The sequence below is a fragment of the Tamandua tetradactyla genome, chromosome 7 (genome assembly GCF_023851605.1).
Source record: "Tamandua tetradactyla isolate mTamTet1 chromosome 7, mTamTet1.pri, whole genome shotgun sequence".
NCBI lineage: Eukaryota > Metazoa > Chordata > Mammalia > Pilosa > Myrmecophagidae > Tamandua > Tamandua tetradactyla.
Genome location: NC_135333.1, coordinates 58,557,638 through 58,564,488, shown reverse-complemented (window position 1 = coordinate 58,564,488; position 6,851 = coordinate 58,557,638). Strand labels below are relative to the sequence as shown.

Sequence of the window (6,851 nt, the reverse complement as noted above, 5' to 3'; positions counted from 1 at the left end):
TCACTTCTGACACAGCCCAGATCTGGAGCTGGATCCTGAGGTCACCAGTCCCCCAAATTGCAGAACCTTTTACCTTCTCACAACTCTGGACAGAAGGGAAGATATGAGCTGCAGGGACTCAGCCTCTCTGGGGCCTATTTCTAGAACCCAACACTTTGTAAATGAAGTTCTATTAATGAAGAAATGGTTTAGACAATTGCTGTGTTTTTGTTCATTCATTCGCACAAACGTGCAGTGTATGCCTTATTCATTGATGGGCATGGTGCGTTCGCTGGATGGGAATGGACATGCTTGGGGCTTGGAAACATGGGCAAAGTGCTGCCCAGGCCCAGCACCAAGTCCCTCCAGTACAGAAGTTCCTAGTTCTCATCCTTGGGGCCCTGAATCCCCAGGCACACCCTTTGTTCTAGAAACCTGGAGGATGGAGGTTACAGCTCAGGTGAAGGAGCTGGAGGGGAAGACGCTTAGAGCAGAATCCATTCAACAACTATCTACTGAGCACCTGCCATGTACCATGGATCGAGCTAATCATTGTGGGGTGAATGGGCACAAGGTCAGGGATGCAAATTTATTGATAGAGTTTTGGTGACAAATTTAATACAAATGTATTTGTGTTTGTTAATACAACGTGCTGCATGCTTACAGTGTGCTGGAATTTTCAGGGTAGAGGAAGAGGAAATCTAGTTCTGTCCATGATTGGGGCCTGACAGGACCCTACACCCCTCAGAGAGCCAGAGAGCAAAGGACAGAGAGCTGCAAATGCCCGCCCAGCCCCTGGAAGGGGCACACCTGATAACATCTGGTTCTGCACCTTGGACCCAGTATCAGTCCTCTTTTAGAAAGTCCTCTTTTAAAAAGTCGTGCATCTATATATAAGCATTGTGATGGTTAGATTCTAGGCCAAGGGACTGGGGACAGCCTTGGACTTTGAAAGTGGTTCCATTTACATGTAACTTTCTTTCCCCTTTCAGAATGAGAACTTCGTAAGGGCACGCCATGTACAGAACTATTTAATAAATGCTGTGCTTGTGCAACAGTAAAAGGCTCAGACGCTTGTTGACCCAGATCAGGATTCCCAATGTTCTCCTCTAAGGAGCTTCTTTTATTTTTCCCAAAATTTGATTTTAGCAATAGAGGAGGGTGCTCAGCATGTAAGCAGCTCGCAGAGCTCAGTGCCAGCTCAGACCCCGGGGAGCATCCTTCAGCACACGGAGAACAGGGCATGGCAGCAGCGACCTCCCTAGAGAGCAAAGACCAAGGCTTCACAATAGACAGATATCCCTGCTGCCTGCAGGAATCCCCTGGTCCAGGAGTTACAATGGGCTTTACAGTACGGTATGGGCTGCCTCTGCCTTGCCCATGTGGTAGGAGGCTCTGAGGGTGTGTCTGGTATCCTTGGAGTATTCGTGGGTTTGGAGGAAACTTAGCCAATCCACCTGTCTCTCGTAGTCATCTTTCTTCTAGAAGTACGAGTATCTTTGTGGACCTCTGAACAAATAATCACAAGCTGTTGGGATTAGCTTGATTCTCAAGCAAATCAGGATCTCAAAGCCACAAAACTCCTCCCAGCACCCCCCCCCCCCCAACACCAGAAAGGGTCATTCTTTGCTTCTCTTTACAGATTGGTTCCCACAAGCCAAAGGACATCCTCCCCAGTACCATCCACCCCTTCTTCTGGCAAGCCAAAAAATGCCTCTTTGTGCCTCTTCTTGATACGTGCTTCTGGAGCATTTGCTCATGTGGCTTTTCACACACACAAAGTCTGGAGCTGATTAGTTTTATTGTACCTGCATTACAAAATAAAGAACCTAAAGTTCAGAGAGATTAAATGCATTGCTGAGCACAATCACAGGGACTTAGTTCACTGAGTCATTCAGCCTACCTCACAGAAGTTATTCAAACCAGCAGGGAATCCGAGGCCAGGCCCCTGACAGAAATCAGACGGGAGGGAAAAGAAACCATACAACGGGACAGTTTAGCAAAAAGGAAAACTGAGATGCAACACACTAATCCAGGCTTCTTTCTAATCGGGAATATTTATTCCCTACAAGGTAATTTCCCCATGTTCTGGTATTTTCTAGAGGGGATGAGATAATTTAGCAAACAGGGGAGGAAAGGACTTGCAAACCAGCAGAATATGTAGATTTATGTCACAACAGTAGAGTCTTTCTTGCTAGAGAGATGGGGAAATTGATATGGACATTCAATAGTTCATCCCACAAAGGAAGTTGGTGTATGACAAAATGCACGGAGGGCCTGCTATTTGCGGGATCTGCGCTAGGCACATTAACTCATAAAATATTCCCAATAGCCCTATGGGGTGGGAATTCTTATTTGAGGGCGCAGAAACTTGGCCCAGGCTTGGCTCTTACCTCTAGGGGTCATTAAGTTGCTCCTGACAGCAAACCTGGCCCTGTCATAACACCCTAACTCTGTGTCTGTCACATCTAGGAACAACATCCTGCCTCGCTGTGCCCTGGGGGCTGCCATAGGGCAGTACCTAGCCCACGTGGTCAGCCTAAAGGTAAATCCTCAGCCCTGCTCTGAGGTAAACCTGTAGGAGGCTGAGGACAAAGTGTAGCTGTTCCCTCTGGAATGGGCAGCACAAGGTGTTCCCATTATCTTGCCCTGATAAATAGGTAAGAAATGTCATTATCTGATGGGGAAAAGCTCCAGAGCTGCCCACGCCTTCCGCAGAGAGCCAGGTTATGAAAGCTCATGGGCTGAGAAGATCCAGCAGCATGCCTGCCACCTCCTTCATCTGACTCCAAGCTGGCCTGGCAAATGAAGGCTTCTCAGGGCCAGTCACAGCCTCAGCCTAGGGACCACAGGGGACCTGTGAGAAACCGAGGTGCAGAGAAGTCATGGAAGGTACCAGCTAGAGAAGAGTCAGAAAAAGAACCAGAACCCCGTACTCTGACCCTTGTCACAAGCACCTATAGAGAACCTACCAGCCATCAGGCACTGCTCCTCTGTCAACTCCTTTAATCATCTCAGCTCCCCTATGACTAATGTCTATTGTGACCGCCATGTCCAAAGTGCAGAGGACACTGCACCCATCCTGCTTGCTCACCAGGCACCTGCTGCTTTATGGAGCCATAAACCTGCTGCAGCCACAAAGGACCCAGTTGTTAGACCCTCAAAGGCATGTCCACAGACCCCCAGCCAATCTTCCTTGTGTCCACACTCCTCTTCCACGCGCCCTGGGGTGCAGAAGTGCTCGTCCATTCTCCAGCCACTTCCCACGCTCGTCCGGACAGTGTTCCTTCCCTCCATGCCTCTGCCTCCAGAATAGCTCCTACTTTAGGCCTCAAGGCGGGCGTCGCTTTCTCTGAAAGGCCTTCCCTGACACCCCATGGCCAAGAGGTCAGAGCAGGCTGTGGGCGAGAGGATGGCTTGATTCAAGTCCAGACAGGCTGGCCATACAACATGTGGCGAGGGGCTTCAGTCCCTTGTGCCTCAGTTTCCTCGTTTGTCGAATTTGATGGCAATAGGATTAGATGAGTGAGTGTGTATGAAACAGGTAAGGGGGACCCCCACTGTTCCTAGGTTCTTACCCCACTCTTCTGTCCACCGTGGACTCCTTGTGGAGTCTTCCCATCTCCCAGTGCCCGACCACACAGCAGGTGTCAGTCACCGAGCTCTCTTTGAGTAGACAGACCATCCTTAAATATTTGTACTAACTGAGGGAAGAAAACATAAATAATCACCACCATCACCACCCAAAAAAACACATAACCCAAAATAGAAACACTCCTCCTTAAATTCATCATCACCCAAAAAGATAATGCTCAGTAAAAATGGAAGAGAGCCCTGAATGCATTCCAAAATTAAAGAGAAATGATTTTTCTATTTTTTTATGGTCTGGGTTGACTTCTGAAGTTGTTTTTACTCACCTCCCTTGTAAAGTTCCAGGAGCAGATGATTCATGTGCTGACTTCTGCATGGAACTCCTTAAAGGGGAAGAACCTGGGTTCATCTTTCTTATCTACCTACATGGCTGAATGAATAGAAGCCAGCTCCCTGCCCTGGTTGATGCACTGGGGTGACCCTGGAAACAGAGAAAAGGGTAGAGGAGGTACCTGTGGGTTCATAGGAGACCCTGCTGGGCCTAGAAGGCCTCTGAAGCTGTGGTGAAGACTGAAGAACTGTGGCAGGTGAGCTGGCCTGGGAAAGTCAACAGCAGGGACCAGGCACGACCTGATTATGCTCTGTTTCTCCTCATGGCTTGGACATCCATTCATGTCCCTGTCCATGTCAGGGAGCTGGAGCCCTCCCCAATCCCCATCCGGAGGGCCCGGGACTGTGTGCAGACTGAGGCCAGGCGTTGCTCAATGGTCACTGTGCTGCTTCAACCCCAGAGTGAGCTGGGGGGTCGGGGGAGGGAGGAAGGAGCAGAGCAGCGGGTTGGCCGCACCCTCACGCGGGGGTACAGGGGTGGTTCAGAGCAAACCCAGGTGCACTCCTTCTTGGTGGGTCTTGCTGCCTGCTCCGAGCCCTCGTCATTCGCCTCCACCCACCGCCTGGTACTCACGCGCTTGTGCCTCCCATGGCCTCTGTTTTTCTTCTCTAAAACTTTTCCTCTGCAGAGGCGGCACCCTCCTCCAGCAGCTCACTTTGCTCCTGGCCTCTCTCCAGACATTTGTTTCCATTTCCCCTCAAGGAGAGCGCGGGGAGGGGCGGGGGTTGGCTGGGGCCAAGCAGAGAGGGAGCATAGCACAGCCCTGCAGGGTTTTTTCCGACCTCAGAGGGTTCTGCAGCAGGTTTACATAGGCCCTACCCGAGAGCCTGTTTCCAGTGGCCTCCTGCCTTCTAGACCAGGGTGCCTGGGTACCCCGAGAATTGAAGTCAAGTGAACAGAAAATAGCCTCTGTGAGTGTGTATGTACATGCACGTGCACACACGCACACTCATATGATCACACACAATTCCATGCACACTCGTGCCCATACTCAGACTCTCATACATGTACATACATGCACACTCACACATGAGCTCACACATTCATACCCAGACATATGTTCACACTCCCACACACACTCATGGAGGCAAGCCTGCCAGCCTCGGCTGCTTCCTCCTACACATTCCTCCAGAGCTGTGTACGCACATGTGTAGATGAAGAGGCCTGAACTCTCACCCTTGGGGCACCGAGCCCCTTTCACAGATGTGAAAGAACCTACATACCAACTTCATGCAAAAACAGGAGTCCTCATGTGCGCACATCACCCCCACCCTCTTCTTTCTGCTGTTGTGTGTCCCTCTGCCTTTCCCCAGCATGGGCACACTCCATCTCCTTCTCCCACTCTCACTGGGTCTCTCTTTCCTCTGTTTCTCTCTTAGTCTCTGTTATCTTTCTGCCTCTCATACATATAAATACCCACAACACACGAACATGCACACAGGCACACAAATACATACATACACAAGCATGTACACACATATCCATGCACACATTCATACACATGCAAACACACATACATGCACAAACACATGCTCATATACACATACAAATACATGAGCAGGTGCAGCCACACAAACATATATAAACACGAACGTACGTGCAAAAACACATATGCATACATGTACACAAAACACACTAAATATATGTGCATAAATGCATGGACACATACATGTATGTGTGCATGCACACACCCACATACACTTGGTTCCTCAGCATTCCCATGGAGGTAAAAGGTATGTATATGGACAAAGTAAACCAATCTAAATAAATGCAAAATATATCTAACAAAATACCTGATTTTATGCTAATTATAGGAAACCAAAACTATCAATCCTTAAACAAGTTAAGATCTGGGATGTTAAGTGATCTTGGTTATTTGTCACACCTCAGCCCCCTAATTCATCATTTAGAGCACCTCAGTTTTAAAAATTCTGCAAGTCTGGTTGGAATTTATCCATAAATACACATGAGACTCCACACTTGCACACTCTCCAGTACTTCCAGAAATACTCAGAAGAGACATTTTGTAGGGCCAAGGTGCTGCCTCAGCTAGCAGGCACAGGAGCCTAACCCAAGGGCTGGTATTAGCACCAGCCAATAAGTCACAGATGCACTGTCATCTTCCCAGCACATGGACCCTTCGCTGCAAATATGGTCCCATCCCACCACCCATCTAGAGCTTCCCCTACTCTAGCAGGCAGTGCAAATGGTGGGCAGGTTATAGGAAAATGGCATTCCCTTGAAGTTAAAAGTCTCTGCCCAAAAACAGACCCAAAGACCCACTAATGCTATTGTTGGAAGGTCAAAAACAAGAGAACTAAAGGTAAGCAAAGTACATTATTGTCACCCTTTCCAGCTTTCTGGGAAGGGACAATGACTCTCTGAAAGCCTGAGAGGATTGTGAAAGGAAAAGAGGCAGAAACAAGAGCTCCTTCTTCCCCTGGCTCTGGAGCTGAAGGCACTGTCAGGTGAGGGAGGAGGCGTTAAGGGCTACCTTAGTTGTCCGTGACAATTCCTTGGTTACAAGAAACAGAAACCAAGGAAGGTCATTGGAAGAATAGGAAGGAACTCAAAAAGGGAGGAAAACAAGCACCAGGCTTTGGCTAGGAGAAGAATCAGAAAACTCCAAAGAAAGGTCTTTTTAGGACATCACGATGAATGACCTACAACTGTTTCTTCAGCCTTGTTTCACTCTGATTCAAATCCCAGATGGCATAGGTCATCTGGATTTATAGTCACCAAGATTGCATCCAATGAGGGAGGGATAAGTCTGCAAAGCAAAGTTAAGAAACAGAAGAGGGGAGAGTGGACATTGGGCAGGCAGAAACAGAAGATGTCAACTGGAAAGGACTTCACATCTTACGATGTCTATGCAGTGACAGTGACAGGT

General features: G+C 48.6%; 1 long non-coding RNA gene across 1 annotated transcript; it reads right to left on the bottom strand.

The window, feature by feature from the left end:
* Positions 1-1,614: 1,614 nt before the first annotated feature.
* On the bottom strand, positions 1,615-4,604 carry LOC143689695 (uncharacterized). Its single transcript, XR_013178894.1, has 4 exons — positions 4,535-4,604; positions 3,897-4,051; positions 3,558-3,683; positions 1,615-2,836 (listed from the first exon to the last, which is right to left on the bottom strand). It is a non-coding gene; the product is annotated as an uncharacterized LOC143689695 (long non-coding RNA).
* Between the last annotated feature and the right edge of the window lie 2,247 nt (positions 4,605-6,851).